This window comes from Macaca mulatta, chromosome 1 (assembly GCF_049350105.2).
Source record: "Macaca mulatta isolate MMU2019108-1 chromosome 1, T2T-MMU8v2.0, whole genome shotgun sequence".
Taxonomy (NCBI): domain Eukaryota; kingdom Metazoa; phylum Chordata; class Mammalia; order Primates; family Cercopithecidae; genus Macaca; species Macaca mulatta.
Window position 1 is genome coordinate 68,592,188 of NC_133406.1, and position 18,881 is coordinate 68,611,068.

At 40.8% G+C, this 18,881-nt stretch overlaps 1 protein-coding gene and 1 pseudogene across 2 annotated transcripts in view; both read right to left on the minus strand.

Annotated features, from left to right (window-relative positions):
* KCNH1 (potassium voltage-gated channel subfamily H member 1) overlaps nt 1-18,881 on the minus strand; it is a 453,746-nt gene that overhangs the window by 173,756 nt on the left and 261,109 nt on the right.
* On the minus strand, nt 15,774-18,849 carry LOC106993703 (importin-7 pseudogene; annotated as a pseudogene).

Consider the following 18,881-nt stretch of genomic DNA (forward strand, 5'->3'; position numbering starts at 1 on the left):
GAACCCTAATAAATTATGACCCTAATGAATTGTTAATACTACTGGACTAAAGCAGTAGGGGACCAGGGACAGAGACTTGGTGTTGTCTTTCAATCCCATGCACACTCTGGAGGGGATTAAGAAATCTATGTGGGATAACACCGTGTGAGAGAATCCTGAAAACTTCTGATAAGCAGGTTTTTAAGTGGCTATAACATGAGCTCCTTCTTCAACAAAATTTCTCCAAATGAATACCCATTGACTGCTCTAATTCCACTTACTGTAGGCTCTGGTTATAAACACTGACCCAACACACACCTACTCAGTAAATCTGATGTACTTGCAAATTTGGCTTTGTCCCCACCAGCTCTGGATTTTCCATTTGCTCTGTTAGCCAAAAATAGCACCAGGGCACAAGAGCACGTTGCTTACCTCCCCTACCATGATCGTGGAAGCTCACCGACAATCACATAAGGTCTTAGTTCTTTTAATAAGACATGAAATTATTCCTTTGAAATAAGAATACTCTGCAGCATAGGGTAATAAAACCCAAAATATAACAAGTGTTATCTTAAAAAATCAAACTCTTTATTTAGAGACACGAAGAGGGTTTGTCTAGGTTGGCAGATAGACAGGGAACACAGATGGTGAGAGACCATGCTAACAAATGGACTAGATTTAAAAAATAACCATTATATGCTAGTCAAAGGTGCAATGATTTAATAAGCCGGGGATGGTAGAGGAATTCAAGCTCAACTGACATCTACTGAGTGGTTACTAAGTGTGGGGTACAAGGTTAGATCCTTTCATCATGGCATAGCATTTATTACTCATACCGCTGTGTGGTGTTACTATTTTTCGATTTCAGGTGATAAAACAGCTGAGTTTTAAGGAAACTAGGCTGAAAATCCCCTCAGCGATGATGAGGTTGGCAACCCTAATAGACCCACGTTCTAGATCATTAGTGCAAGAGTGGTCTCTAGCATCTCACCCATATGCAGTCCTTTACACCTCTGACATTACTGGCCTTCTGTAACACCTTACTGGCCTTCTGTAACAAGCCCTATAGCTAAAGTTGGTTTTTTTCAGTGACGAAAGTTAATTTGCATTGAGCAACCAGTACCATCTTCTCTGTCCCATCTTGTGAATAACAGCATACATCTGTGAGACAGTTGGCTGCAAGAACTCTAAGGAGGCTCTGTTTCCCATCTGGGAGATGGATGCCCCACCACCCACATTTCCTCGTTCGTTACATGTATTAACAAGTCAATAAGCCAAAGTTACAGAGAAAGTAGTCTTCCCTCTAAAATGTCCTCGGTGAAAGAAATAAGGAATGTGCCTGCAAATCATTCAAAGTCATCTAATACGGATCCAATACGGATCCATTACAAGACCCGCAGAAGGTAGAGAAAGCTCTCTTTGTGGAAGCAAGAAAAAGAACTGATATTGCATTGGGTCAACTAGTGCATAGCTCTGCTGCTTAGGTTGAGTTAATGTGCTTGCAAGAAATGTGGGAGTGGCATTTCTAGAACACTGGACCATTCTGATAAACCGTTAAGTATACTAACAGTGATTGGTCTCTATATGCTGAGCAATCACCCAGAAAATAGGCCCCCTGGAATATCCTATTGTATAATTTATTAAGAAACTAACCACTAATATGCTGAGCTCTTCAGAAGGTGGAAGAAGCAGGCTATTTGACAAATGTTTACACCCTCCCATTCTGGCTGAATGCTGATCTTTCTATGCTGTAACTCTACTCTAGTATGGGTTATCACTTAGGGTTTTGGGTTGGAATTCTTTTCTCTTTGAAAACAAATCTCCCAACACCTGACATACTAGGGATAAACTGCCCTAAGTGGACATTGAGACAGAGAGGTCAAGGCTAATTAAAAACAACCAAATGGCACACGGTATTTACCAAAGGTCACACAATCATGTCCATTTAATGCATGTTTGTGTAGAAAGGAGCAACGCATCAACACATTTACTGTCAGAGGTTGAGAGCAGCTGTTTGTTATCTGTAATAACATTTTGTTTTAGAAACACAGCTACCAGTGTCATCTAGTTCATCTCCTCTTAGAGCACAGATAGACTAAGAAGATGACTTGCCTTTATCTCTACCTCACATACAACTCTGCTTCAGAAACAGTCAGCTGCCTTGTGCAGGTGAATAGCAGTTGACTCTGAGTAAGAAGGGCTTAGGAGTTGGTATGGCTTACTGTCAATATACCAACTAATAATTTTTTTCCAAAAGACACTGATTTACTGATGAGACCACAAAGAAGGACTTCTGTCACGGCCCATGTTTATCAATACCCTCCAGCAGCATCTGGTGCCCTTAGGGATTTCCAGCAAGCCAAGTTACAATTCCTTTTTTGGTTTAGCTGGATTTTTGATAAAAATAACCTGTTGGGGCAAGTGAAAAAACACCTTGGTGATAAATAAGATACTGTATGTAAAAGTTTCTAACACTGTGCCCGGCATAAAACTGGCATTCAAATAGGTTTCTTCCAGTTGGGTGCAGTGGCTCATGCCTGCAATCCCAGCATTCTGGGAGGCCAAGGCAGGTGGATCATGAGGTCAAGAGATCGAGACCATCCTGGCCAACATAGTGAAACCCTGTCTCTACTAAAAATACCAAAAAATTAGCTGGGCAAGGTGGTGCATGCCTGTAATCCCAGCTACTTCGGATGCTGAAGCCGGATAATCACTTGAACCTGGAAGACAGAGGTTGCAGTGAGCCGAGATCGCACCACTGCACTCCAGCCTGGCAACAGAGCAAGACTCCATCTCAAAAAAATAAATAAACAAATAGTTTTCTTCCTTTCTTCCATCTCTCTTCTTTCATGAAGATTGTTATTTATTTTAATAATGCAGTAAGATGGATGGGAATGGGAAGACCTGCAAAGCATTTGTATGGGCTAGCATTTGTTGTACCTGGAAAACAAGTTTAGAAGTCACTGGAGTTACCATCATGAATTTTCCAAACTATGTCTCTACCTGTTTGATTCAACTCAACAAACATTTATTAAGTATGCATTATATGTCAGAATAGTGCTGGGGATATACAAATAAAAAACAAGGATTCTGCTCCATGTGCTCACAAAACCACAAGGAAGCAGCTTCCAGAGGCACATTTGGAGGGATGCAGGGAAGAAAAATGAGTGAATGCCTGCTCTCCAGGACAAGAATTTAATTAACATAATCGAAGCATAATGAGACTAATTGTAGCATGTAAATATTGCCAATTAACCAACAAGTGCCCAATTTCCCCACAAATTTAAAAATTACAGCCTTTTTTTAATTATTGAAGGAGGGCAAAAGTCAGTGTCAACAAGAAAAGCAAGTTCTTTCCATACTGTTTACAGAGAGGTCAAAAGATAGCCCTGCCCCTCAAAATCTTCATGTAAGTACTAGATTTAAAAGCAAGGTGTGGTCAGGCGTGGTGGCTCACACCTGCAGTCCCAGTACTTTGGAAGGCCAAGACAGGCAGATCAATTGAGGCCAGGAGTTCGAGACCAGCCTGGGAAACATGGTGAAACCTCGTCTCTACTTCTCTACTAAAAATACAAAAATTAGCCAGGTGTGGTGGCAGGTGCCTGTAATCCCAGCTACGTGGGAGGCTGAGGCAGGAGAATCTCTTGAACCCGGGAGGCAGAGGTTGCAGTGAGCCAAGATTGCACACTACACTCTAGCCTGGGCAACAGAGTGAGACTCCGTCTCTAAATAAATAAATAAAAGCAAGGTCACAAAAATCTCATCATTTGTGTGCAGAGGAACACTTAATCCAAAAGCTAAAGCAACCTGTTGTTTGTGTCATGGCTAAAGAACAAACAAGGGTAACAGCGAAGAAGCACCTCCATTAATTAGGGTCATGTTATTCCCACTGTAAATCCTAATCACTAGTTAGAAGTGAAGTTTCATTAAGGTCATTAGTGCCTATCAGGAAATTATAATATACTTACACTTAAATGTCATATTCTAATACTTCCCACAGGGACCTAAATTAAGTCAAGTTTCCATGCAATAATTCTTATAATACATAAACCTATCACCCCCTTTTCTGTGTGTGTGTGTGTTGTTTTTTCAGAAATTTTTTAGCATCTCCCTCATGACCAAAAATTACCATGAGCAAAACTAGATAGAATGTAACCATTCCCCTAGCTGTAAGTGTGCAGGCCAGAGATGAAGAGTGGAAGACTGAAAGGGTGGGTCAGATCCTGGAAGGCAACTGTCCTTTAAGATGAAAAACAGTGATAACTGCTGAGAAATCTCAACCTTAAGTGTGTTGAAAGTTGATAATGTCCACTTACGTAGTGAAGAATTTGTGAAACAGGACTGTCAAAGGGAGTTATAGGTTCTTGGAAGTAAGAAGCTCCATCTTTTGAATCTTAATACCTTCTAGATAGTTAAAGATAGTGTCTTATACATAGTAATACCTTATAGATAGTAGACATTCAATAAATGTTGTCTGAATTATGTTACTCAACATACCATATCTCTTTCCTGTCATTTTACAATTTAGAAAATGATTTGACACCGAGAATTGACACCATACAAATCTGCCAATGCTCACATTTCTTACTGACTGGTTGGTCACATGGCTACTTTCCCTAACCCTTGTCTTTATAAATTCAATTCAATTTAATTTGCATTGAGTTGAGTTCTGTCAAGACTCAATAGTCCATGTTAACAACCCACATTCTAGATCATTAGTGCAAGAGTGGTCTCTAGCATCTAACTCACAAGCAGTCCTTTATATCACTGATATTACTGGCCTTCTATAATAAGCCCTATAACTAAAGTTGTTTTTTTCAGTGATGGAAGTTAATTTGCACTGAGCCATCAGTACCATCTTCTCTGTCCCATCTTGTGAATAACAGCATACATCTGTGAGATAGTTGGCCAAGCTACAATCTTAGTCATGTGACATTTTTCTGTATGAAAAACAAATTAGGTTCTTATGAGGCCCAAGTATGAAATTTTGGCTTCATAATAATATACTATATATTCGACTTCATAATAACATCTTACCAGCTGGGCCTCCGTGTCAATTTTTTTCTAGTTTATTATTCTTCTCAAATAAACTACAGATTCCTTAATTGCATGTGTGGCAGAGCACATTATTAGGTGTTATAGAGGTTACAAAGGTAAAGAGTTAAGTATCTTAGACCTTAAAAAGCTTAGAGTATAGCAGAGAAAGAAATGTACGCAACTAATTACAATTCAAGGCAAAGTAAAATAACTTTAAGAGAAAAAAAAAGATTAAGTAGCACACTAAAAGGCAATGCAAGATTACTTCTAGATAGAAGGATATCAACTGCTTCTTTAAAGATATGAGCATTGGAATCTGGCCTTACACATATACATACATATGTGTGTGTGTATTATGTGCACATATTAAAATATACATATACTTGTACAGAATCCTGTAAACATTCTACCATATGAATACAATTCAGACAGAATTAAAAACAACAGAATTCCCTCTAAGAATTTCTGTAAGGATTCATTTAGATCACCATTGCCTCCTTGGAGGATGTGAATTAGAATAGAGTTTGTGAAACCATGGTTTTAAGCCATGAGCCTTTGTTTTGTTTTGTTTTGTTTTGTTTTGAAACGGAGTCTCGCTCTGTTGCCCAGGCTGGAGTGCAGTGGTGCAATCTCGGCTGACTGCAAGCTCCGCCTCCCGGGTTCGCACCATTCTCCTGCCTCGGCCTCCCGAGTAGCTGGGACTACAGGCGCCCGCCACCACATCAAGCTAATTTTTTGTATTTTTAGTAGGGATGGGGTTTCACCGTGTTAGCCAGGATGGTCTCGATTCCTGACCTCGTGATCCGCCCGCCTCGGCCTTCCAAAGTGCTGGGATTACAGGCGTGAGCCACTGCGCCTGGCCTTTTTATTTCTTTTTCTGAGATGGAGTTTTGCTCATTCGCCCAGGCTGGAGTAAAATGGCACGATCTCGGCTCACCATAACCGCCGCTTCCTGGATTCAAGCGATTCTCATGCCTCAGCCTCCCGAGTAGCTGGGATTACAGGCATGCACCACCACGCTTGGTTAATTTTGTATTTTTACCAGAGGGGGTTTCTCCATGTTGGTTAGGCTGGTCTGGAACTCCCAACCTCAGGTGATCCGCCCACCTCGGCCTCCCAAAGTGCTGGGATTACAGGCATAAGCCACTGCGCCGGGCTGCCATGAGCCTTTTAATCAAGCAACAATTTAAATAGAAGTTCGATATGTAAAACAAAGAATGGCTACTTAGGGTAGGAGAGGAAGGAACTCCATCTACCCCACCCCTTTCCCAAACTTGCCCACAGCCCAGGGTGGAAACTTCTTGACAAGATGACCAACAAATCCCTTCCTGCTGTCACTATCTGTGATTTAAGTCTAAGTCCATGGAGCACATGGCAAACCACAGCACTGTGTGTCTTAGAAGGAACAACATGTTGTATGAGCCCTGGGATCTTCCCTGGGGAGCATTCCCTGTATTTAGGGGAGGAAGCTGAACATATGTGAGAAGAAGTAAAGCAAAGCACTTGTTTAAGTGCCTGTCCTAGGAAGAAAGCTTTCAAAAAAAGGGAAAAAAAAGTCAAGGAAGACATCACAGAAGGAGAAAAGAGAACATGAGCTGTGAAAGACACTGATTAGCAGGAAGAGATAAAGCAAATAATTAATTTTTATCTAAAAACATTTGGGGCCAGGTGTAGTGGCTCGGGCCTGTAATCCCAGCCTTTTGGGAGGCCGAGGCGGGTGGATCACTTGAGGTCAGGATTTGAGACCAACCTAGCCAACATGGTGAAACCCTATCTCTACTAAAGAAAAAAAAAATACTAAAAAAAGTAGCTGGGTGTGGTGGCACGCACCCGTAGCTCCAGCTACTCAGGAGGCTGAGGCATGAGAATTGCTTAAACCCGGCAGGCGGAGGTTGCAGTGAGCTGAGATCCTGTCACTGCACTCCAGCCTGGATGACAGAGTGAGACTCTGTCTGAAAAAGAAAAAAAATTTTTTTAAAAAAGCATTTGGATCTGTGTTAAATGCAGAACCCAGAAATTAACTGCTGAATCCAAAGGGGGCTTTGGAGATGTGCAGGCCTATCACTCCTCCCACAGTTCTGCTAGCTCGGCCTTGGCAAAGCAAGAACTCTGGAGGGACTCTGGGGCACCAGCTCAGGCCTGACGCAGCAGTCTCAACTGCAAGCCAAGAGGCAGAACAATGCCACTCTAACATCATGATTCACAATGAGTGAAAACCACAATAAAGCTTTTCATCAGAGGAAAGGGAAAATAGTCTTTGTTTATCAGCATCCTGGGGGAGATCAAAAGCCTACTTTCTAGAGCTTGTTCCAGATGTCTCTTCTACCTCTTTAGAGCCTACTGGCCTCCAACAGCCATGCTCAGTATCTCTCATTTCATGCACAAAAAGGTCATTTCAGGCACAGCAAGAGAGCAGGCAGCTCTCTGCATTCTCATGCTGCCAAATCAACCTTCTCACTCACCTAAAGGGCTGTTCAATATGTGTCCTCATGGCCCACGTATCCTCAGAAGACAAAGCCATGTGCTGTCTGCTCTGGGACACAGAAAAAGGAGTCAATCCAGCCTTCTCTCTGAGTTGACTAAATCATGCTACATGATTCTCTCTGGCCACAGCCCTGCCAGCCTTTGGAAAGCTATGACTCCTGAGCCCAAGAAGCTCCCAGCTAATAGAGAACATGTTGTTGTCTCCCTCAGAGTGTTCTTGGTCTAGTGTGCCTGGGTACCTTGTTCTTTCATTTTCTCATTTCTTGAGCTAAGACGTAACTATTACAACCAAAAGAATCTACTTCTATCATCCCAACAGTGTGGCAGGAAAGCTATGTTCTTAAAATAAAAGTCACACAACACTGTAAAGTGAAGCAACACTGGATTTGAAAGTCAGGAACTAGATTAGTGTCATACCTCTGCCACTCACTAGGTGAGTAACTTTGAGAAGTCACATGACCTCTCTGACCTTTTGTTTCATCAATTGGAGATATACCTATTCAAAAATCAATAAATACCATCATGTGTCACTTAACAATAACATACAGTTTGAGAAATACATTTTTAGGTGATTCCATCCTTGTGTGAGCATCATAGAGTATACTCATATGAACCTAGATGGGATACCTACTATAATCCCAGGCTATGTGGTATAGACTGTTGCTCCTAGGCTACAAACCTGTACGCCTTGTTACTGCACTAAATGCTGTAAGCTGTAATAATACAATGGTAAGTATCTGTGTATCTGCAAATACCTAAACATAGAAAAGACACAGTAAAAATATGGTATTATAACATTTGGGAACCACCGTCCTTTACATGGTTTGTTGTTGAGTGAAAGGTTATGTGGCACATGACTGTATTTACTGAGTCCCTGCCTACTACATGCCAGGAATCATGCTAAATGCTGAGGATATTCTGGTGAGCAAATCAGACTTGGCCTTTGCCCCCACACAGTTTAAAGACTAGTAGAAGAGAAAGAGAATAAATAAGGAAACAAATACATATTTACAAATTAGAAGTGTTTGGAAGGATATAAAAAAAAAAAAAAAACAATGTGCTCAGAAAGAAAGCAAGATGGAGAATGAGGTTTTTCCCCCTCTGGGGGTAATCTGTAAGGGGAGTATGTGTGAGGGAGGAGGAAAAGCCATCAGAGAATACAGTGGAGAAGGAGGATTCCAGGCTGAAGGAACATCATAGACAAAGGCCCAGAGGGAAGGAGGGACTTAGCATGTTCAAAAGCTCAAAGAAGTTCAAGTGTTTGGAGCTGGGAGCTTGGGAAGCAAGAGGAGGTGGTGCGAGAGAAGGCTGGAGAGGGGGCAGGCAAGCAAAGTAACTAAGTCCTGCAAAGCTGCAGTGCTGTGCCTAGCACATAATAGGCCCTCAATCAACATGGGCTGCATGCAAAGGTTTTCTTTGACCAGGAGAATAAATTTTAATTTATAACCTAAATGACTTCTAGGAACCCTGCTATTTTAATGATTCTAGTCCCCAGATTGCTGAGGAAAAAAATTTTAAAGAGCCCCTTGTCCTTTGTGAACCACAAAATAAACAAAACCCCTGTGGAATGAGAATTTCACCCTTAGAGTCCCTACCTCATCCACCAAAGACAAGGAGGCACTATTTAAATAATATTTAGGCAAACATGCTTGGCCCAAGGGAAACAGTAAGTGCTTCTAAAGCTACAAACATTATGTAGGTTACAGGTTAAAATCATTTCATGGTTCCCTTTCTTTCATGAACAAACACTAGTTTTACTAATCAAGAAAAGATGTTAGAATTTCTTAGATATCCCATTAAAAAGACCCATACAGCCAAAGGCAATGTGGAAATTCTAGGCACAACTATGCCATCTGTTCATGCTCAAAAGATGGGTTTCACATCACATCTTATCTGAGTGGTATGTCCTCTTTTGGTGCCCCTGTCTTCTATTCTTTCCCTAGTTCCAACATTTCCATCATGTGCTAGCTTTCCCAGTGGAAATCAAGCATGAATATAAGGCCACTGAAAAGCTCTACTGAAAAACCACTAAAATGTTCATTTTTCCAAGATAACGTTTGGCAGCTATGGTAAAAAAGTGCAAGAGATTTGTAGTGAGACAGAGCTGGATTCAACCCCCAGCTCTGCCACTTACTGGCCATGTAAACTTTTGTTCCTTTTTGAGTCTCAGTTTCTTTTTCTGTCAAGCAGAGATAACACCTACCTGACGGGGCCTCTGTGGCTTAAAAGGGATCACATCTAAAGCCCCTTACCCACAGTATGGAGCATAGTAGGCACAAAATAACAGCCAGGTTTGGAAGGTGGCCCAAGTTTGAGATGCAGCAAAGTCCTTGCAGCCAGGACTGCTCCCCAGAGGCTTGGCCACTGAGGCAGATGATAAACAGAGAGAGCTGGAGCTTGTCATGAGAGGCTAACCCTGCTGACTCAACAGTGCCAGAACCTTTGCAATGGACCTCAAATCCCCCAGGGAGGAGGGATTTGGGTCCTCCTACAGGAGGACCCAGGGCTCCTGGTGGGCAAGTGCATTCCTTCCCAGGGACAAGGGCACTCTACAGAGCCCAGGCCCAGCCTGACTGGGTGCAACTAACCAGAGAAGCATTTACCTTTAGGAGCTTCAAAAGCCACAACTGCCCCTAGCCCAGGGTTAGAGAAACACAATCCTTGGAAGATTTATCAGGTCTTCCCAGGTCCCTGGTTTGCATCTTTCTTGTCAAATGGATCCACTGTTAGTCCTGTCTTTCTGATCAATACCTTTGTCTAAATTCTGCCTACAGACCCAAACCGTCCTGGTTCAAGTCAGCCCAGTTATCTTCTGCCTCTTGTGAATTATTTGTTAAGCATTTTCAATTCTTCTTCTAGGAGACTGATGACTCCAAATCAGGTGACATTTTAATACCCCTAGCAGTAAAAGCATTTATCTAAGCCCCCCCCCCCAAAAAAAAGAAACCAAAGTCTTATCTACTGGCATAATGTGTTTATCTCAATGAGATTTATCACATAAATGAAATAAAAGAGTGCCAAAAATCATGTTATTCCAGAAACATTCTTCCCCTAATATTTATAATGGTATGTTAAGTAGGAAAAATTCAGCAAATGATCAATTTAGAGAAAAAGAGCCTTTATATTTGGAATCTACCCATTAACTTAAAATCCACAAATCTTGTTTTATACAATAATGCATTCCTCCCCCCAATCTCAATATATTATCAAGTTATAATGAGAAAGTTTATATCTCATTTCACAGAATAACAAAAATAGAAGGGTATCCCCTCAACGTATAAATGAGGAAAGTGGGACTCAGAGGCCAAATTGCTTCAGATTAACTCAGCTAGTCCAAGAAAAGGGATGAATAATCAAAGCCTAATTCCAGTATGGTCAAAAATAAGAAAATAGAGAAAGGTACCTGGAAAATCTACAACCAAAGGCACAGGCTCCCAAAACCTGAATCTACAGAGCCAACTTTTACCCATGGCAGCTTTGGGAGCATCTCTGAAGAGCAGATTAAGAAATGTGGCAGAACTTATATCTGAAAGGTCTGGAGGCCAGGCTGGAAAGTGGTAGCTGTCCACCAGTTACAACCAGGGGCACCAGTTACAACCTGGGGCTGGCCCATCAATGGTGTGGACATTGTGGCCATGGTTACAGTGACCACCTGAGGAGAAGGGAGAAGTCTAGATTCCAGGTGTCTGTCGATTTTTAGGATGTGGTCTTGACCATATTCTCCTCCTACAGGCTGAGAACTAAACATAAAATGGAGCAGGTTAAGTGTATCAAGAACACAGATTTAGCCAGAGAACGCAAATGTTCTGCTAGCACCACGGAGATCTCATATATGTATAGGTACAGAAAACCAGACAATTGACCTTAGCTCTGGCTTGAGCATCATGACAGCCCCTGGGCTGGGAAGTAATAATTCAGACAATAGATGTTTAGCTGATGATAAGTGTCTGGGGCTCACCTCTTAGCTTATCCTTTGCAATTTCTTTTTATTCATTTTAACCTGATATCCCCTGCATACAAATGTTTAGTGATGAAGGAGGGTAATGGCATGAATGTGAGAAAGTTCTGGAAGTTTCCTCCCAAGAGCATCAGCTAAAGTTTTATCCACTTAAGAATAAGTAAACATACCCCAGGCCAGAGACATCACCAGTTACAGGCAAAAACATTCATTGACAGCCAGAAGAAGAAACCACAATCAGAGAGAGGGATACTGCAGAAGGGGGATTAAGATACTCTCTCATACAATTTTCTAAGCAAAGAATTTAAAAGACAAGAGACACGACCCCAGCCTTTCTTAAATCCCTTACTATTGACTGTAAGCTTCTAAGCAAAGTTGATTTCCCCTGTTCCCAAATAATACTCCACCCACTCCGGTGGCCAATAGCTCCATCAAAAGTGTAGGCATTGTGGCCATGGCTACAGAGACCACCTGGGGAGAAGAGAGAAGTCCAGGCTGTAGATGTCTGTTGATTTTTAGGATGTGGCCTTGACCATATTCTCCTTCTTTAGGCCTGGAACTAAACATAAAACACAGAGCAAGTAAGTGTATCCAGAATATAGACTGAGCTATAGAGTGCAAAGTTGCTCTGCTAGCACCATGGAGAGCGAAGCCCAGTCTCAGTAGGCTCATGTGTTATTTGGGGTCACCTGCCCTCCCCACTCACCTGCTGCCTTTCTATAGCAGAGTGTCACGACTCAGCTGGGAGTGCTGTGATGGCTTCACACATAGTCAAGGGGGCTGGACATTGCTATTAATATAACCCACTTTTCCCCTTAGTACTTTCTCCCTGCAGTGATTCATTCCACCTGCAAGTACTTGAGCTGTACCTGGGTGGCTCATTTATTTGCAAATAATAATTTCACAAGCATTAAAAAAGTAGGCAATTAGCTTATTCTTAATCTTAATATGCCACCTGGCTAGCAGGTGGTCTCCTGCCCCAAGCAATGATGCAGGCATTCTGGAGTCATCTCTGCCTCTTGCTGTACATGTTACTTTGCCTCCATCACCAACACCCTTTCAAATGTTCCTCCTTAGAAAATCTCAAGTTCTCAACTGAGCTTGTTATAGAAAAAGAGTTACAAACCCTTTGGGCAGCTGCCATCTAAAAACTCTGTTTTCCATATTTAGCTAGAGACCACAGTTTTCACTGAACTCATTCGTAATGTAAGTACCAACCACTCTTTAGAGAAATCTGCTGGAAGGGATGTTTCATGTAGCACTCCCAAACCAGAGCTTGCCTGGAATAATCCCCACTCACATGATGTCAAAAGAGCCAGAAACAGCCCCTGGAAAAACTGAAACATCATTTACTCTTTGCCCTTCAAATGAGCATTAAGGGTAGATTTCTGCTGCTCCTCCCTAACCCCCACCCCAAAACTGCTCTCCCACTGATTTCTAGGGCAGCTTACCTGAAGGGTGAGGTGATGAGAAAGTTGATCAAGATGAAACATTAAAGCTAAAAAACACAAATGAAGGCAAGGACATTTGTCCAGCCTCTTCTTGCTCATTCTCCAGCTCTGTCTCTGCCATGTGCACAAATCACCCATTTAGGCACATTTTTATCCCAGAATTCTAACTCCTCTCTGTTCAAGCCTTTACGGTGACCACTAGACAGTACCCCCACCCACCCCTACCCTCATGCTAGAACTTCCCATCAAGATACACTAATCTTGGCAATGGTTCTTACACAGAGGAGCACATTGGAATCACCGGTAGAGGAGGTATGTTAGAGATATTAGAGAAATTTGCTGGGAGGGATGTTTCATGTAGCACTCCCAAACCAGAGCCCGCCTGGAATAATCCCCACTCACATGATGTCAAAAGAGCCAGAAACAGCCCCTGGAAAAAACTGAAACATCAGTTGCTCTTTGCCCTTCAAATGAGCATTAAACCCACTATATATGTATCGAGAATATATTTATTATATATATAAATGTACCAAGAATATATATTTTTATATATATATAAATGTATCGAGAATATATTTATATATATATACACACACACACACACACACACACACACACACTCATACCTGGTGTTTACTCTGGAGGTGCTCATTTAGTAGGCCTATAATGGAGGTCTTGAATCTAAACTTTTTAGTAGCATCATGGATAAGTTGGATGCACTCTCAGTTGAGGTGCTCTAGCTTAGAGCCTTCCTGGGGGCTTGTGAGAAATACAAAGCCATGAGCCTACCCCATGCCTACTGTGTTAGAATCTGCATGTTAACAAGACCCTCAGGTGATCTGTATGCACATTAAAATCTGAGAAGCACTGGCTTAGAGCACATACAGGTCAATAGGTTACTGTTCACAGCAGCAACCACATGTTTAGTGCTTTATATAATGAAGACTTTACCCTTGTTAAAGGAATTTCAAATATCTGGGAGCTTGATCCTACAGAAGCAGAGAATAAATATGGGAGCCCGAGGCCTTATAGGCACTCTAAAAATCACATCATGAGTCATGGGGACAGATGTCTATTTTGTTTATGCGTAAGGCCGGACCACTGAATTTTCTTTTCTGAGACAGGTCTTATTCTGTTTCCCAGGCAACAACAGTTTTCGCATGGGGGTGGGGGTGAGGGGGGACTGTCTGGTGGTTACTGTAAAGGCTTGAACAGAAAGAAGTCAGGGTGAAAATGTGCCCAAATGGGTGATTTGTCCACATGGCTGAGACAAAGTGCAGTGTTGCAATCTTTTTTTTTCTTAATTATGCATTTTAAACATCAATATGTACATTTGTTTTTACAGTTATACATTTTCTCATCTGTTTTAGACAACAGCTTGTAATAGTTTTGAATCCATTAAGATGTTGCTTTCAATTTGAAATATTTTGTATATACATGTATATAAAAATAACCCAATGATGACTCATCTGACAGATGTTTAAGATCAATAAAGGCTTATTTTTCAACATGCAGTTAGGAAGAAAGGGAAGCAAGCCAACCTCTCTACACTCTCTTTTGCTGGCTTGTTTTTGCAGTGGTATCAGTAGTGTTTTTGGAGGGAACCACATGCCTTCAGCCTATCTAGTTAAGATCAGATACCACAATCAACAAGAAGGGTAGAAGAGATGGGGAACGGGGAGTGGGTAAGTGTTAAATATCAATTTTCGAAGTGTGCATTTTGTACTCTTTCTAGGTACAGGATTAAAAACAGGCCAATGAGGAAAAAATTGTTATAATTGTTATAAATTGTTATGTTGTTTTAAAACTGCAATCAAATCAAGACATAATAGCTGAATTAAGTTCTTTTAATAGATTGCACATATAGATGTTTAGCCATACTCTTAGATCAACTCTTTAACAGTAGAACTTCATATCCAATTAACATGGTCTAGATACCACCTTTCTTATTTTTTACAGTAAAGTCTGGTATTTAAATACCTACTTCTACACTGACAGCTTTAAGAAAAACAGGACACAGAGGGAGTTGTCATTTTTAGCAGCAATGAAATACCACCAACCCATTTTTACATACCAAATTCAAGTCCCTATCAGAAGTGAGTGGACCACAAAGTCACCGGGTACAAAATTGCTAGTTCATTTTTAAATCAATAACTTGAAATTACCCTTGCCCCCAACCCCATTACATCTTTTTATAAACAGCAAACTTTTTGCTGTTTTATACGTAGGCTAGCAGGCTTGTTTCAATATGAAAGTGCTAACTCATTTACAGAGTTTTATAATCAGTTATGTAGTGCTATAATAAATGTCCAATAATCTACATAAGAACAATGATGAATAAAAATGATGATTGAATAAGGCTATCAAATTACCTTATCTTATTTACATATAAAGAACAGATACCCAATGGTGAGGAAGAGACAGAAATTGAACAAATTCTCACAGGTTTAAAAATTACATCTACCTTTGAGTTTTATACTGTAAATGAGACATTTTAAGTAGCCCATGCCTATTTTTTCCTCAGAAAAAGAAAAGTTGCCTTCATGACATCCCCTCTTGTGTCAGATTTCCACAGTGTCACTTTGAAGCTTCAGAGTCAGGATCTTACTTTCTTCAAAAAATAAAGAAAATACACCCCCTAAGGTACCTCCAATCCTCCCCACCCGCAAAATCCCGCCGGTTTCTTTTCCAGTGCCAGGTTGCATGGTCAGGTCCTATCTCCCGGGATTATTGTTGTGATTTTTTTTTCTGTCCATCTATTGATCATTAGTTTAGAATAGATAACATGAACCGGTTCTGGAACCACTACTAGGAGGAACACAAGCTCTTCACTACAATCACACAGTAGGAAAGAAAGAGATAAATCAATTCATCCCTGGTGCTGGGCCTCCAAAATTGAAAGAATTTGGCACAACTGGAGCACTGAATTTGTATCCTCTGTGTGTCTCAATCATTTTGGATTCATGGGCTGCTCTTCTTTGATCAGCCAGAGTTGCTACATCTGTAACTATTTTCTTTGTTCTTCATTAAGGCCATGAGTCAGAGACTGATACCACACAGGATTATGATTTTGAATAGTCTGAAAGATAGCTTTAAATATCTGATACTCAACAACAGGGTTATCTTCGTCATCAATGACTGTGGAATAGCCTTCCTGAGCAGTTTCTTCAGCATCATCTTCTTCCCAATTTTCATCATCTCCATCTTCACCTGCCTGCTTAGCCAGAATCTCCAAATATTCTTTCTCATCTTTATCAATATCATCTTCATCACTCCCCAGTTCCTCGGTTTCATCATCATCTTCAGCTTCATCATCATCACTGTCATTTTTGGACAAAAGAGCATGGCAGGCATATGCTCTTTTCAATCCATTCAATAAAAGGATAAAAGCTGGCAAAATCTGTCCAGAAACCTGATTCAAACCTTGGGGTGTCTGTTCCATTATCAATAAGAGCACAGAGACTGAGACCACACATATTTCTGTCATGAAGCCTCAAGAAACAGTCAACATCATTAAGCCACTGTCTAATAAAATTATTTGTAACTGGTTAAACATTATTAGGGAAGTGAAGATTTTCTAAGGTATTGAGTAATAGGTATGCATTATAATGCAAAGCTGCAATTGCAACTTGCAGACATATAGTTCAAAGTTCACTTGTCTTAACCTCTGTCAGTCTTTCTAAGGCTGCTTGCACGAATAAGGAAATGCACTGGTCAATGTCATGCCCTTTGCACTGCAGAATGATGACCTCTAACAATTTTGCCGCATGACACTCTGCATCTTCTCCTGCAACTCCTGTAAGAACCTTTTTGCACATACTGTATATCATTTCAAGATACTGGGTATCAGACAGAAATGTCTTGCTAAGAACTGTTACATAATTATAAAGGAGCGGCATCATATCTGTAAAGTAATCAAAGCCATCTTGCTGAAAGACTTCAAATACAAGGGGTGGTAGCTGCCACATTTGTGGAGACACTTGTTGACATGTCAGGCTACGCGCTAAAGAGAATATCTCCTCATAGGATTCTGAGACATGCTGTTGTAAAACAGTACCAATGACCTGTAAGCAGATTCCCTCAAGCTGTTGGGTTATCTCTTTATGATCTTCAACTACAACTAAGAAGTGTATCAGCTGTATTCAGAATTCCCATAGCAGTAACTGCTTTGTCATCACTACCTTCTTTATCAGGACTGATCTGGATTACTTGGCTAAATGTCATTGCCAACTATTGTGCCATTTCTACTGCAACAAGAGTAACTTCTTCGCTATTTTCACAGATCATTTTCCGAATTACATTGGTAAGGTCATCATTTTCTGTTTCTCTTATAATATGAAGAAAAGCCTGCATTACAGGTCTAATGAATGGTGTGATATATTCTTTAAATTTTTCTTGATTGCTGATCAATACTTGAAAGACAATGGCAGCTTCCACTTTCACAGGCATGTCTCTATCATCAATCAGACATCTTGTTAGCTCTAAAGCTGTCTGAAGGTTCTGATCACTTTTGAACTTTACTTCACAAAAATAGTGAAGCACCCAGCAAGCCCTTGCTCTCATAGCCTAGTTCACTGCTGAAGAGAAAGAATACATGATTCTGCAACATGTATTCCATCTGATCTTTATAGATCTTCTTCTTCAGAAGTATTTCAGCTCAAGACCCAATCATATGCAGGGCTCCATCTGTTTTTCAAAGGTCAGCATTTGGTTCTGTAAGAATCCGGTAACAAAATCCCATAGTCTTTTGAAGTACCTGTTTCCTCTTACTACGGGCTGTAAACAAAAGCTTCTGGGCAGCAGTGGTAAAAGGAATGAAATCTTCAAACACATTAAACTTCATGCTTATATATTCGTAAGGGTCTTCTTCCCGAAGTTCCTCATCAGCATCTGTATAACACATCAATGGAAAAATAACATCTTGGATAATGCCTTGTATATGGGGTTTCAGTTTCTTCCAGGTGAGAGCATGAGAAACTCCTTGATTAATAGAATTTAATGTCTGTTGTAAAACTTGAGGAAACATATATTGCTTCTCCTTGTATTGTTATAACACCTTTAATAAAACTTGCTGGACACCAACAACAAATGCCTTCAGAAATACTTCAGCCAACTTACTGTAGTCCTAGGAAACATTGCCAGGGCTTTCATATCTTTCAAAAAGTCTTGCTAAAATATGTAAGGCCCACTTCTTGCATTTTCACTATGGTAACTCAGGTCGATCATCTTCTTCAATTCAAAGTGTTTCAGTCTTCAAAATTTCTATCCATTCTGTCAGGTTCTGTTGGTTTGTCAGTTCCAGTGGCAGTATATGCTGAATAAGAGCATAGAAGATCTTGAATATTTGTTTCTGGATGATGACAGACTGATCAGACTGGTCAGAAAGAAGCTGAATAAAATGATCCTTTAGAACTGGCAGAAAATGCTGCATTGCTACTACTAATGGACTCCACTCCTCTAGTTTTTTATACTCATAATTTTACCAAGCTGATAAAGGCAAAGAAGAATTCCTAGCCAACAAGCACTGTTATCGTACTGAAGATAAAAGCCAATTTTGTCCACAATGGCTGTCCAGCAGCTTGAATAATCATGTTTGATGATGTGATGAATGCATGTAGTAAGCTGTACCCTGATGAGCTCAGGAGAATGGATAATGGCTTCTACAATATTTTCTCAAATACAATGGCAATCTTCTTCTGGAATAGTATAAGGGGATATATACCCTTGTGCTGTTTCTCGACCAAGCCAATACTGTGTTATATTTTTCAAATACGTAACACCTGCCTCACAGGTAAATCCAGTTGTTCCAACAGTAATCTGGAGCAGCGGTGAGACAAAATTCAGAGACTTGTGTGTTTCATTGAGCTGGCGCTCCAAGGTCTCTCGCAGGGCTGGGTCCATGGTGCCCTGCAGGGCCTCGATAATGGTGTTGGGGTCCATCGCAGCACAGACCCAGTCAAACCCGGGGCTTC